The sequence below is a fragment of the Scyliorhinus torazame genome, chromosome 16 (genome assembly GCF_047496885.1).
Source record: "Scyliorhinus torazame isolate Kashiwa2021f chromosome 16, sScyTor2.1, whole genome shotgun sequence".
NCBI classification, from domain to species: domain Eukaryota; kingdom Metazoa; phylum Chordata; class Chondrichthyes; order Carcharhiniformes; family Scyliorhinidae; genus Scyliorhinus; species Scyliorhinus torazame.
Genome location: NC_092722.1, coordinates 91,349,382 through 91,364,251, shown reverse-complemented (window position 1 = coordinate 91,364,251; position 14,870 = coordinate 91,349,382). Strand labels below are relative to the sequence as shown.

Genomic DNA, 14,870 nt, shown 5'->3' with positions numbered 1-14,870 from the left:
CTATTAATTAACCAATCCTCTATCCATGCTACTACTTTACCCTTAATGCCATGCATCTTTATCTGATGCAGCAACCTTTTGTGTGGCACCTTGCCAAAGGCTTTCTGGAAATCCAGATATACCACATCCACTGGCTCCCCATTATCTACCGCACTGGTAATGTCCTCAAACATTCCACTAAATTAGTTAGGCATGACCTGCCCTTTATGAACCCATGTTGCATCTGCCCAATGGGACAATTTCCATCCAGATGCCTCGCTATTTCTTCCTTGATGATAGATTCCAGCATCTTCCCTACTACCAAAGTTAAGCTCACTGGCCTATAATTACCCGCTTTCTGCCTACCTCCTTCTTTAAACAGTGGTGTCACGTTTGCTACTTTCCAATCCGCCAGGACCACCCCAGACTCTAGTGAATTTGGTAAATTATCACTAGTGCATTTGCAATTTCCCTAGCCATCTCTTTTAGCACTCTGGGATGTATTCCATCAGGGCCAGGAGACTGGTCTACCTTTAGCCCCATTAGCTTGCCCATCACTACCTCCTTGGTGATAACAATCCTCTCAAGGTCCTCACCTGTCATAGCCTCATTTCTGTCAGTCGCTGGCATGTTATTTGTGTCTTCCACTGTGAAGACCGACCCATTTCCTCATCTCCCATTATTAAATATCCCTTCTCATCCTCTAAAGGACCAATATTTACCTTAGCCACTCTTTTTTGTTTTATATATTTGTAGAAACATTTACTATCTGTTTTTATATTCTGAGCAAGTTTACTCTCATAATCTTTCTTTAATATTCTTTATACCTTGTTTAGTAGATTTCTGTTGCTGCCTTAAGATTTCCCAGTCCTCCAGTCTCCCATTAATCTTTGCCACTTTGTATGCTTTTTCCTTCAATTTGATACTCTCCCTTATTTCCTCAGATATCCACGGTCGATTTTCCCTCTCTCTACCGTCCTTCCTTTTTGTTGGTATAAACCTTTGCTGAGCACTGTGAAAAATCGCTGCGAAGGTTCTCCACTGTTCCTCAACTGTTTCACCATAAAGTCTTTGCTCCCAGTCTACCTGAGCTAGTTCTTTTCTCATCCCATTGTAATCTCCTTTGTTTAAGCACACAACACTAGTGTTAGATTTTACCTTCTCACCCTCCATCTGTATTTTAAATTCCACCATGTTGTGATCGCTCCTTCCGAGAGGATCCCTAACTATCAATCCTGTCTCATTACACAGGACCAGATCTAGGACCGCTTGTTCCCTCGTAGATTCCATTACATACTGTTCTAGGAAACTATCGCGGATACATTCTAGAAACTCCTCCTCAAGGCTGCCTTGACCGACCTGGTTAAACCAATCGACATGTAGATTAAAATCCCCCATGATACCTGCTGTACCATTTCTACATGCATCCGTTATTTCTTTGTTTATTGTCTGCCCCACCATAATATTACTATTTGGCGGCCTATATACTACCCCGTGGCTTTTTCGCCTTACTATTCCTGATTTCCACCCAAATGGATTGAAGCTTATCCTGCATAGCACTGATGTCATCCCTTACTATTGCCCGGATGTCATCCTTAAATAACAACGCTACACCACCTCCCTTATCATCCACTCTGTCCTTCCGAATAGTTTGATACCCTCGGATATTTAACTCCCAGTCGTGACCATCCTTTAACCATGTTTCAGTAATGACCACTAAATCATAGTCATTCACGATGATTTGCGGCATCAACTCATTTACCTTATTCCGAATACTACGAGCATTCAGGTAAAGTACACTTATGTTGGCTTTTTTACCTCTGTTTTGAATCTTAACACCTCGATCAGTAACCTCTCCTAAGTTATATTTCCTCTTAACTTTTCTCCTAATTTTCCTTGTCGTTGAACCCATATCTTCATGTAACAACCTGCCGCGTCGCTTACCATTAATGTTTTTACTTCCCGTTTTATTCCTTTTAGGTCCTATTCACTGAGCTCCCCTCAGTCACTGCACCTTGTACTGTCACCCTTTTTGATTTTTGACTATGGCTTCTCTGCCTTACATTTTCCCCCTTACTGCCTTTTGTTTCTGTCCCTGTTTCACTACCTTCCAACTTCCTGCATCGGTTCCCACCCCCCTACCACATTAGTTTAAACTCTCCGCAACAGCTCTAGCAAACACCTCCCCAAGGACATTGGTTCTAGTCCTGTCCAGGTGCAGACCGTCCAGTTTGTACTGGTCCCATCTCCCCCAGAACCGGTTCCAATGCCCCAGGAATTAAAATCACCCTCTTGCACCATCTCTCGAGCCATGCATTCATCCTATCTATCGTGGCATTCCTACTCTGACTAGGTCGTGGCACTGGTAGCAATCCTGAGATTACTACCTTTGAGGTCCTACTTTTTAGTTTAACTCCTAACTCCCTGAATTCAGCTTGTAGGACCTTGTTCCGTTTTTTCACCTATATCGTTGGTGCCTATGTGCAACACGACAGCTAGCTGTTCACCCCCCCCCCCCCCCCAAGAATGTTCCGCAGCCGCTGCGAAACATCCTTGACCCTTAAATGGATAATGAAAATGAAAGATGAGCAAAGTAAAATGCAGAGAATTTGAACCTTTGAAACTGGAACTGAGCTAGAATGGGAACATCAACGTAAACTGTGGGAGGTTAAGTCAGGAGTTCAGGAAAGTCTAGAGGAAGGAGAAACAGTTCTTGTTCAAAATTTAGGTGGGGATATGTTCCAATATATATTCAAGCAATGGCCATGTTTGCCGAAAAAGATGTGGGAGCCTTTTGAAAAATATCTGTAAAAAGACAAGAGGGTGGCCAGGGAAAGGATTGGACCATTTAAGGACAGTGGAGGGAATCTATGTGTTGAGCCAGAGTAAATGGGCGAGGTACTAATAGAGTACTTGGCATCAGTGTTCACCAAAGAAAGGGACTTTGTGGAAGATGATTCTTGGGTAGGGTGTGTGGACGTCTGGATCATGTTAACATCGTAAAGCAGGAGGTATTGGGTCTTTTAAAATATATTAAGATAGATAAATCCCCTGGGCCGGATGGGGGAAGCAAGAGAGGAAATTGCTGGGGGCCTGACTGACATATTTGCATCCTCATTGGCTACAGTTGAGATCCCAGAGATGTGGAGAATAGATAATGTGGTACCACCATTTAAGAAAGGTAGCAGGCATAATCCTGGAATCTGTAGTCCGGTGAGCCACACGTCAGCTGCAGGCAAACTATTGGAGAGAATTCTCAGGGACAGGATTTATACTCATTTGAAAACGAATGGACTCATAAGCGATCGGAAACATGGTTTTGTGAAGGGGAGGTCGTGCCTCACTAACTTGATCAAGGTTTTTAAGGAGGTGACAAAGACTATTGATGAGGGGATGGTAGTTGATGTTGTTTACATGGACTTCAGTAAAGCCTTTGATAAGGTGCCTCATGGCAGACTGGTACAAAAGGTGAAGTCACATGGGATCAGAGGTGAGTTGGTAAGGTGGATACAGAACTGGCACAGTCACAGAAGGCTAAGGGTAGCAGTAGAAGGGTGGTTTTCTGAATGGAGGGTTGTGAATAGTGGTGTTACACAGTGATCTCTGCTTGGTCTCTGTTGTTTGTAGTGTACATAAACAATTCGGAGGAAAATGTAGCCAGTCTGATTAGTAAGTTTGCGAGTGACACCAAGGTTGGTGGAGTGGCAGATAGTGTTGAGCATTCTTAGAAGATACAGCAGGACACAAATAGGTTGGAGACTTGGGCATAGAAATGGCAAGTGGTGTTTAATCCGAAAAAATGTGAGGTAATGCATTTTGGTAGGTCTAACATAGAGGGGATATATACTGTAAATGGCAATACTCTTAGAAATATAGAAAGTCAGAGAGATCTGGGCGTGCATGTCCACAGATCTTTGAAGGTGGCAACACAAGTGGACAAGGTAGTCAAGAAAGCGTACAGAAATGCGGCATGTGGCGCAGTGGTTAGAACTGGGACTGCGGCGCTAAGGACCCGGGTTCGAATCCTGGCCCTGGGTCACTGCCCGTGTGGAGTTTGCACATTCTCCCCATGTCCCCTTAATTGAAAAAAAATTAATTGGGTACTCTAAATTTATTTTAAAAAAGAAAGTGTACAGAATGCGTGCCTTCATTGGACGGGGCATCGAGTATTATAACTGGCAAGTCATGCTACAGTTGTCTAGAATCTTGGGTGGGCAAACTTGGAATATTGCGCACAATTCTGATCTCCACACTAGCGGAAGGATGTGAAGGCTGTGGAGAGGGTGTAGAGGAGGTTTACAAGGATTTTGCATGGTCTAGAGAGTGTTAGCTATGTGGAGAGGTTGAATCGACTCGGTTTGTTTCCATCAAAAAAAACTTACCTTGAAGAGTGACATCACAGCAAAGCAGTGACCTGATTGGCTGGTAAGGAAAGTGCTCCAATTAGCAGTAGCTGGGAGAAATTTAACTCTTTGTGTGTTGGTAAGTATTGTGACTGGTAAGTAAAATCTTTATTCCTTTCACTTATTCATTATTTGATATTATATTTGTAATCAGTTAAGGTAAAGTGTAAAAAAGGCAGGAGACCCCAGACCCGTGTTATGCTCCTCGTGCTCAATGTGGGAGTTCAGGGACACAGCCGATGCTCCTGACTCTTTCATTTGTGGGAAGTGTGTCCAGCTGCAGCTCCTGTTAGGCCGCATGATGGCTCTGGAGCTGCGGAGGGACTCATTTTGGAGCATCCGTGATGCTGAGGAGGTCGTAGATAGCATGTTCAGTGAGTTGGTCACACCGCAGATTAGGATTGGTGAGGGAGACAGGGAATGGGTGACCAAAAGGCAGAGTAAGAGCAGGAAGGCAGTGCAGGTGTCCCCTACGGTCATCTCCCTCCAAAACAGGTATACCGTTTTGGATGCTGTTGGGGGAGATGACTAACGATCCCCTATAGTTATAGGGGATTCAATCGTAAGAGGAGTAGACAGGCGTTTCTGTGGTTGAAAATGAGACTCGCAAATGGTATGTTGCGGGAGGCAACACAGGTCAGGGATGTCTCAGATCGGCTGCAGGACATACTGAAGGGGAGGGTGAACAGCCAGTTGTCGTGGTGCATATAGGCACTAACGATATAGGTAAAAAAACGAGATGAGGTCCTACAATCAGAATTTAGGGAGTTAGGAGATAAGTTAAAAAGTAGGACCTCAAAGGTAGTAATCTCAGGATTGCTACCAGTGCCACGAGACAGTCAGAGTAGAAATTCAAGAATAGCCAGAATGAATTTGTGGCTTGAGAAATGGTGCAGGAGGGAGGGGTTCAGATTTTTGGGACATTGGAACCAGCTCTGGGGGCAGTGGAACCATTACAAATCGGATGGTCTACACCTGGGCAGGACTGGAACCAGTGTCCTAGGGGGTGCTTTTGCTAACACTGTTGGAGAGGTTTTAAAATAGGGGATGGAAATCAGATTTGGAAGTTATAAGTCAGTAAAGAGGCAGTAACTAAAGCCAGTAGGTACTAGATAATAAACTCAATGTGACTAAGGGGAAGAGTAGACCGGGAAGAGATGATGAACGCAAAGGGACAGGTGGTCTGAGGTGCAGTTGTTTTAATGCGAGAAGTCTAGCAGGTAAGGCAGATGAACTTAGGGGAATTAATACCTGGGAATATGATGTTATTGGTATTACTGAGACTTGGTTGAGGGAAGGGCAAGACTGGCAACTAAATATCCCAGGGTATAGATGCTTCAGGAGGGATCGAGAGGGAGGTAAAAGGGGTGGAGGAGTTGGATTACTGGTCAGAGATGATATCACAGCTGTGATTAAGGAGGGCACGATGGAGGATTCGAGGATTGAGGCAATATGGGTAGAGCTAAGAAATAGGAAGGGTGCAGTAGCATTGTTGGGACTTTACTACAGGCCTCCCAAAAGCGAGCATGAAGTAGAGGTACAAATATGTAGACAGATTATAGAAAAATGTAGGAGCAATAGGGTGGCCATGATGGGAGATTGTAACTTCCCCAACATTGAATGGGACTCATGTAGTGTTGGAGCAGAATTTGTAAGGAGCATCCAGGAGAGTTTTTTAGAGCAGTATGTAAATAGTCCAACTCGGGAAGGGGCCATACTGGACCTGGTATTGGGGAATGATCCCGGCCAGGTGGTTGAAGTTTCAGTCGGTGATTACTTTGGGAATAGCGATCACCATAAGACCATAAGACCATAAGACATAGGAGCGTAAGTAAGGCCATTCGGCCCATCGAGTCCACTCCACCATTCAATCATGGCTGATTTCAACTCCATTTACCCGTTCTCTCTCCATAGCCCTTAATTCCTCGAGAAATCAAGAATTTATCAACTTCTGTCTTAAAGACACTCAACGTCCCGGCCTCCACCGCCCTCTGTGGCAATGAATTCCACAGACCCACCATTCTTTGGCTGAAGAAATTTCTCCTCATCTCTGTTCTAAAGTGACTCCTTTTTATTCTAAGGCTGTACCCCCGGGTCCTAGTCTCCCTGCTAATGGAAACAACTTCCCTACATCGTATGTTAGGCCTACCATTCCTGGGATCATCCGTGTGAATCTCCGCTGGACCCGCTCCAGTGCCAGTATGTCCTTCCTGAGGTGTGGGGCCCAAAATTGCTCACAGTATTCTAAATGGGGCCTAACTAATGCTTTATAAAGCTTCAGAAGTACATCCTTGCTTTTATATTCCAAGCCGCTTGAGATGAATGACAACATTGCATTTGCTTTCTTAATTCCGGACTCAACCTGCAAGTTTACCTTTAGAGAATCCTGGACTAGGACTCCCAAGTCCCTTTCATAGAATCATAGAATTTACAGTGCAGAAGGAGGCCATTCAGCCCATCGAGTCTGCACCGGCTCTTGGAAAGAGCACCCTACCCAAGGTCCACACCTCCACCCTATCCCCATAACCCAGTAACCCCACCTTACACTAAGGGCAATTTTGGACACTATGGGCAATTTAGCATGGCCAATCCACCTAACCCGCACATCTTTGGACTGTGGGAGGAAACCGGAGCACCCGGAGGAAACCCACGCACACACGGGGAGGATGTGCAGACTCCGCACAGACAGTGACCCAAGCCGGAATCGAACCTGGGACCCTGGAGCTGTGAAGCATTTGTGCTATCCACAAGGCTACCGTGCTGCCCTTTGCACTTCAGCATTATGAATTTTGTCACCGTTTAGAAAATAGTCCATGCCTCTATTCTTTATTCCAAAGTGCAAGACCTCGCACTTGCCCACGTTGAATTATATCAGCCATTTCTTGGACCACTCTCCTAAACTGTCTAAATCTTTCTGCAGCCTCCCCACCTCCTCCATACTACCTGCCCCTCCACCTATCTTTGTATCATCGGCAAACTTTGCATGAATGCCCCCAGTCCCGTCATCTAGATCGTTAATATATAAAGAGAACAGCTGTGGCCCCAACACTGAACCCTGCGGGACACCACTCGTCACCGGTTGCCATTCCGAAAAAGAACCTTTTATCCCAACTCTCTGCCTTCTGCCTGACAGCCAATCGTCAATCCATGTTAGTACCTTGCCTCGAATACCATGGGCCCTTATTTTACTCAGCAGTCTCCCGTGAGGCACCTTATCAAAGGCCTTTTGGAAGTCAAAATAGATAACATCCATTGGCCCTCCTTGGTCTAACCTATTTGTTATCTCTTCAAAGAACTCTAACAGGTTTGTCAGGCACGACCTCCCCTTACTAAATCCATGCTAACTTGTCCTAATCCGACCCTGCACTTCCAAGAATTTAGAAATCTCATCCTTTTTCAAAAAAATATATTTTATTCAAATTTTTTCCAGTCAAACAAGAACAGTACAGGATTTTCCCCTTTTTACAACTTTAAAACAATATAAATAATAATGACCGTTTTTTTTTAACAAATAAATAATATATTAACTAAACGGCAACTGCCAACAACAAAATAATAACTCTCCAATACAATAAAGTCCCACACGCCAGTATAAATAACTAATATACAAACAACTATAGGAAACCCCTTGAGGGCCCGCGTGGGCCCTCCCCCCACCCCTCCCCCCCACCCTCCGGGTTGCTGCTGCTACCTTCTCCATTTCTCTTATCGTTCTGCGAGGTAGTCAAGGAACGGTTGCCACCCCTTGAGCCGAACCTCTTAGTGCGTACTTTATCCGCTCCAAGTTTATAAACCCTGCCATGTCGTTTATCCAGGCCTCCATGCTCGGAGGTTTAAGAAGGGTAGCAGGGATAATCCAGGGAATTTTAGACCTGTGAGCTTGATGTCAGTGGTAGGCAAACTGTTGGAGAAGATACTGAGGGATAGGATCTATTCACATTTGGAAGAAAATAGACTTATCAGTGATAGGCAGCATGGTTTTGTGTCTTACAAACCTAATAGAATTCTTTGAGGAAGTGACAAAGTTAATTGATGAGGGAAAGGCTGTAGTTGTCATCTACATGGACTTCAGTAAGGCGTTTGATAAAGTTTCCCATGGCAGGTTGATGGAAAAAGTGAAGTCGTATGGGGTTCAGGGTGTACTAGCTAGATGGACAAAGAACTGGCTGGGCAACAGGAGACAGAGAGTAGTGGTGGAAGGGAGTGTCTCAAAATGGAAAAAGGTGACTAGTGGTGTCCCACAGGGATCCGTGCTCGGACCACTGTTGTTTGTGATGTACATATATGATCTGGACAAAGGTATAGGTGGTCTGATTAATAAGTTTGCAGATGATACTAAGATTGGTGGAGTTGCAGATAGCGAGGAGGACTGTCAGAGAACACAGCAAAATATAGATAAATTGGAGAGGTGGGCAGAGAAATGGCAGATGGAGTTCAATCCAGGCAAATGTGAGGTGATGAATTTTGGAAGATCTAATTCAAGAGCGGACTATACGGTCAATGGAAGAGTCCTGGGGAAAATTGATATACAGAGAGATCTAGGAGTTCAGGTCCATTGTACCCTGGAGGTGGCAACGCTGTTCGATAGAGTGGTCAAGAAGGCATAGAACATAGAACGATACAGCGCAGTACAGGCCCTTCGGCCCACGATGTTGCACCGAAACAAAAGCCATCTAACCTACATTATGCCATTATCATCCATATGTTTATCCAATAAACTTTTAAATGCCCTCAAAGTTGGCGAGTTCACTACTGTAGCAGGTAGGGCATTCCACGGCCTCACTACTCTTTGCGTAAAGAACCTACCTCTGACCTCAGTCCTATATCTATTACCCCTCAGTTTAAAGCTATGTCCCCTCGTGCCAGCCATTTCCATCCGCGGGAGAAGGCTCTCACTGTCCACCCTATCTAACCCCCTGATCATTTTGTATGCCTCTATTAAGTCTCCTCTTAACCTTCTTCTCTCCAACGAAAACAACCTCAAGTCCATCAGCCTTTCCTCATAAGATTTTCCCTCCATACCAGGCAACATCCTGGCAAATCTCCTCTGCACCCACTCCAAAGCTTCCACGTCCTTCCTATAATGCGGTGACCAGAACTGTACGCAATACTCCAAATGCGGCCGTACCAGAGTTCTGTACAGCTGCAACATGACCTCCTGACTCCGGAACTCAATCCCTCTACCAATAAAGGCCAACACTCCATAGGCCTTCTTCACAGCCCTATCAACCTGGCTGGCAACTTTCAGGGATCTATGTACATGGACACCGAGATCCCTCTGCTCATCCACACTTCCAAGAACTTTACCATTAGCCAAATATTCCGCATTCCTGTTATTCCTTCCAAAGTGAATCACCTCACACTTCTCTACATTAAACTCCATTTGCCACCTCTCAGCCCAACTCTGCAGCTTATCTATATCCCTCTGTCACCTGCTACATCCTTCCACACTATCGACAACACCACCGACTTTAGTATCGTCTGCAAATTTACTCACCCACCCTTCTGCGCCTTCCTCTAGGTCATTGATAAAAATGACAAACAGCAACGGCCCAGAACAGATCCTTGTGGTACTCCACTTGTGACTGAACTCCATTCTGAACATTTCCCATCAACCGCCACCCTCTGTCTTCTTTCAGCTAGCCAATTTCTGATCCACATCTCTAAATCACCCTCAATCCCCAGCCTCCGTATTTTCTGCAATAGCCTACCGTGGGGAACCTTATCAAACGCTTTGCTGAAATCCATATACACCACATCAACTGCGCTACCCTCGACTACCTGTTCAGTCACAGGCATACAACAGGCTTGCCTTTATCATGTATTGAGTACAAGAGTCGGCAGGTCAGGTTCCAGCTGTATCGGACTTTGGTTCAGCCACATTTGGAATACTGCGTGCAGTTCTGGACATTACCAGAAGGATGTGGGTGCAGAGAGGGTGCAGAGGAGGTTCACCAGGATGTATGAACGGGCAGGGAACACAGGGAAGTAGATCCTTGGAAAATAGAAGACAGGTTTAGATAAAGGATCTGGATCGGCGCAGGCTGGGAGGGCCGAAGGGCCTGTTCCTGTGCTGTAATTTTCTTTGTTCTTTGTCCACCCCTCCTAGTTGTTGAACCTGGGGGCGATCAGAGTGTCCCGTGCGCGCTAGCCCCGGCGCACATGTTGTGTGGCCTCATTTTGCCTGCCTGAGCTCCAATGCCTGCCCAGTCACCCCCCAATCCCCAACATCGAGGATCTTCAGTATTTAGGAAGGACAGGCATAAAATAAAAGGTGGTGGCGTGGCACTGCTGGTTAAAGAGTAAATTAACACAGTAGTGAGAAAGGATAATAACTCTGACAATGTGGAATCTGTATAAGTAGAGTTGAGAAATACCAAGGGCGACAAATACTAGTGGGTGTCATATATAGACCCCCAAACTGCAGTGGTGAGGTTGGGAATAGCATTAAACACAAAATTAGAGATGCATGTAATAAGGGAATATCGGTGATCATGGGTGATTTTAATCTTCACATAGATTGGGCAAATCAAATTAGCCACAATGCCGTAGAGGACGAATTCCTGGAGTCTATACGGATGGTTTTCTTCATAGAATCATAGAATCCATAGAATTTACAGTGCAGAAGGAGGCCATTCAGCCCATCGAGTCTGCACCGGCCCTTACTGAACCCTACTGAAGCCCACCGTATCTCCCCTATCCCTGGAACCCAGTAACCCCAACTTAACATGTTTTGGACATTAAGGGCAATTTAGCATGGCCAATCCACCTAACCCGCACATCTTTGGACTGTGGGAGGAAACCGGAGCACCCGGAGGAAACCCACGCACACACGGGGAGGATGTGCAGACTCCGCACAGACCCAAGCCGGAATTGAACCTGGGACCCTGGAGCTGTGAAGCAACTGTGCTAACCACTATGCTACCATGCTGCCCAAATCAACATGTGGAGGATCAACATGTGGAGGAACCAACATATTCAACATCTCTTTACAACAATGAGGTCCCTATCTGCTTCAAGAAGACGACCATCATCCCTGTACCAAAAAAAAGACGAGCAGCGTGCCTTAATGACTATCATCCAGTGGCTCTGACATCCATCATTATGAAGTGCTTTGATTGCCTTGATCCACTCCAGTTCGCAACAGGTCCACAGCAGACGCCATCTCCCTGGCCCTGCACTCAACACTGGAACATGTGTAGATAACAATGACACCTATGTCAGACTCCTATTTATTGAGTACAGCTCAGCCTTCTACACTATTATTCCGACAAAACTCATCTCCAAACTCCGTGGCCTGGACCTCGGCTCCTCCCTCTGTGACTGGATCCTGAAGTTCCTAACCCACAGACCACAATCAGTAAGGATAGGCAACAACACTTCCTCCACGATCATACTCAACACCGGTGCCCCACAAGGCTGTGTCCTCAGCCCCTACTATACTCCTTATACACCTATGACTGTGTGGCTAAATTCCCCTCCAACCCGATTGTAAAATTTGCTGATGGCACCACAGTAGTGGGTTGGATTTCAAACAATGACGAGTACAGGAATGAGATAGAGAATCTGGTGAACTGGTGCAACGACAATAATCTCTCCCTCAATGTCAACAAAACGAACGACATTGTCATTGACTTCAGGAAGCGTAGAGGAGAACATGCCCCTGTCTACATCAGTGGGACCTAAGTAGAAAGGGTTGAGAGCTTCAGGTTTTAGGTATCCAGATTACCAACAACCTATCCTGGTCTCCCCATGCCGACAATATAGTTAAGAAAGCCCACCAACGATTCTACTTTCTCAGAAGAATAAGTCCCCGGGACCTGATGGGATTTATCCTAGGATTCTCTGGGAGGCCAGGGAAGAGATTGCTGGACCTTTGGCTTTGATTTTTATGTCATCATTGGCTACAGGAATATTGCCAGAGGACTGGAGGATAGCAAATGTGGTCCCTTTGTTCAAAAAGGGGAGCAGAGACAACCCCGGCAACTATAGACCGGTGAGCCTCACGTCTGTAGTGGGTAAAGTCTTGGAGGGGATAATAAGAGACAAGATTTATAATCATCTAGATAGGAATAATATGATCAGGGATAGTCAGCATGGCTTTGTGAAGGGTAGGTCATGCCTCACAAACCTTATCGAGTTCTTTGAGAAGGCGACTGAACAGGTAGATGAGTGTAGAGCAGTTGATGTGGTGTATATGGATTTCAGTAAAGCGTTTGATAAGGTTGCCCACGGTAGGCTATTGCAGAAAATACGGAGGCTGGGGATTGAGGGTGATTTAGAGATGTGGATCAGAAATTGGCTAGCTGAAAGAAGACAGAGGGTGGTGGTTGATGGGAAATGTTCAGAATGGAGTTCAGTCACAAGTGGAGTACCACAAGGATCTGTTCTGGGGCCGTTGCTGTTTGTCATTTTTATCAATGACCTAGAGGAAGGCGCAGAAGGGTGGGTGAGTAAATTTGCAGACGATACTAAATTCGGTGGTGTTGTCGATAGTGTGGAAGGGAGTAGCAGGTTACAGAGGGATATAGATAAGCTGCAGAGCTGGGCTGAGAGGTGGCAAATGGAGTTTAATGTAGAGAAGTGTGAGGTGATTCACTTTGGAAGGAATAACAGGAATGCGGAATATTTGGCTAATGGTAAAGTTCTTGGAAGTGTGGATGAGCAGAGGGATCTAGGTGTCCATGTACATAGATCCCTGAAAGTTGCCACCCAGGTTGATAGGGTGGTGAAGAAGGCCTATGGAGTGTTGGCCTTTATTGGTAGAGGGATTGAGTTCCGGAGTCAGGAGGTCATGTTGCAGCTGTACAGAACTCTGGTACGGCTACATTTGGAGTATTGCGTACAGTTCTGGTCACCGCATTATAGGAAGGACGTGGAGGCTTTGGAGCGGGTGCAGAGGAGATTTACCAGGATGTTGCCTGGTATGGAGGGAAAATCTTATGAGGAAAGGCTGATGGACTTGAGGTTGTTTTCGTTGGAGAGAGGAAGGTTAAGAGGAGACTTAATAGAGGCATACAAAATGATCAGGGGGTTGGATAGGGTGGACAGTGAGAGCCTTCTCCCGCGGATGGAAATGGCTGGCACGAGGGGACATAACTTTAAACTGAGGGGTAATAGATATAGGACAGAGGTCAGAGGTAGGTTCTTTACGCAAAGAGTAGTGAGGCCGTGGAATGCCCTACCTGCTACAGTAGTGAACTCGCCAACATTGAGGGCATTTAAAAGATTATTGGATAAACATATGGATGATAATGGTATAGTGTAGGTTAGATGGCTTTTGTTTCGGTGCAACATCATGGGCCGAAGGGCCTGTACTGCGCTGTATTGTTCTATGTTCTATGTTCTAAGACTAAGAAAATTTGGCATGTCAGCAACGACTCTCACCAACTTTTACAGATGCACCATTGAAAGCATTCTTTCTGGTTGTATCACAGCTTGGTATGGTTCCTGCTCTGCCCAAGACTGCAGGAAACTCCAGAAGGTCGTGAATGTAGCCCAGTCCATCACGCAAACCAGCCTCCCATCCATTGACTCTATCTATAATTCCCGCTGCCTCAGAAAGGCAACCAGCATAATTAAAGACCCCACGCACCCTGGACATACACTCTTCCACCTTCTTCCGTCAGGAAAAAGATACAAAAGTTTGAGGTCACGGACCAACCGACTCAGGAACAGATTCTTCCCTGCTGCATCAGACTTTTGAATGGACCTACCTCGTATTAAGTTGATATTTTCTCTACATCCCAGTTATGGCTGTAACATTACATTCTGTTGTCTCTCGTTCCTTCCCTTTGTACGGTATGCGTTGGCTGTATAGCATGCAATAAACAACATTTTTCACTGTATACTAATATATGTGACAATAGTAAATCAAATCAAATCAAATAGAGAGCAGGCCATCTTAGACTGGGTACTGTGTAATGAGAAGGGAATCATTGCCAATCAAGCTGTACGAGACCACTTGGGAATGAGCGACCATAACATGGTAGAATTTTTTATCAAGATGGAGAGTGAAATAGTTGATTCGGAGACTAGTGTGCTGAATCTTAATAAAGGGAATTATGAAGATATGAGGCGTGAGTTGGCCTTGATAGATTGGGGACAGATACCTAAAGCGATGACAGTGGATAGACAATGGCAAACATTCAAGGAACGCATGGAGGAACTACAGCAACTGTTCATTCCTCTCTGGCACAAAAGCAAAGGAGGTAAGAGGGCCAATCCATGGCTTACAAAGGAAATTAGAAATAGTACCCGATCCAAGTAAGAAGCATACAGATTGGCCAAGAAAAATAATAGGTCTGAGGATTGGGAGCAGTTTAGAATTCAGCAAAGACGGACGAAGGGATTGATTAAGAAGGGGAAAGTACAATGCGAAAGGAAGCTTGCAGGGAACATAAAGTCTGACACTAAGAGTTTCTATAGATATGTGAAGAGAAAGACATTGCTAAGAGAAATATAGGCCCCCTACAGACAGAAAAAAGG

The 14,870-nt window shown here is 45.3% G+C and overlaps 1 long non-coding RNA gene across 1 annotated transcript in view; it reads left to right on the top strand.

Moving 5' to 3' along the window:
- LOC140392387 (uncharacterized) overlaps positions 1–14,230 on the top strand; it is a 119,926-nt gene extending 105,696 nt beyond the window's left edge. The window contains exon 3 of the long non-coding RNA XR_011935322.1: positions 13,820–14,230. This is a non-coding gene — a long non-coding RNA (uncharacterized lncRNA). The remainder of the gene's footprint in view (positions 1–13,819) is intronic.
- The last annotated feature ends 640 nt before the right edge of the window (positions 14,231–14,870 follow it).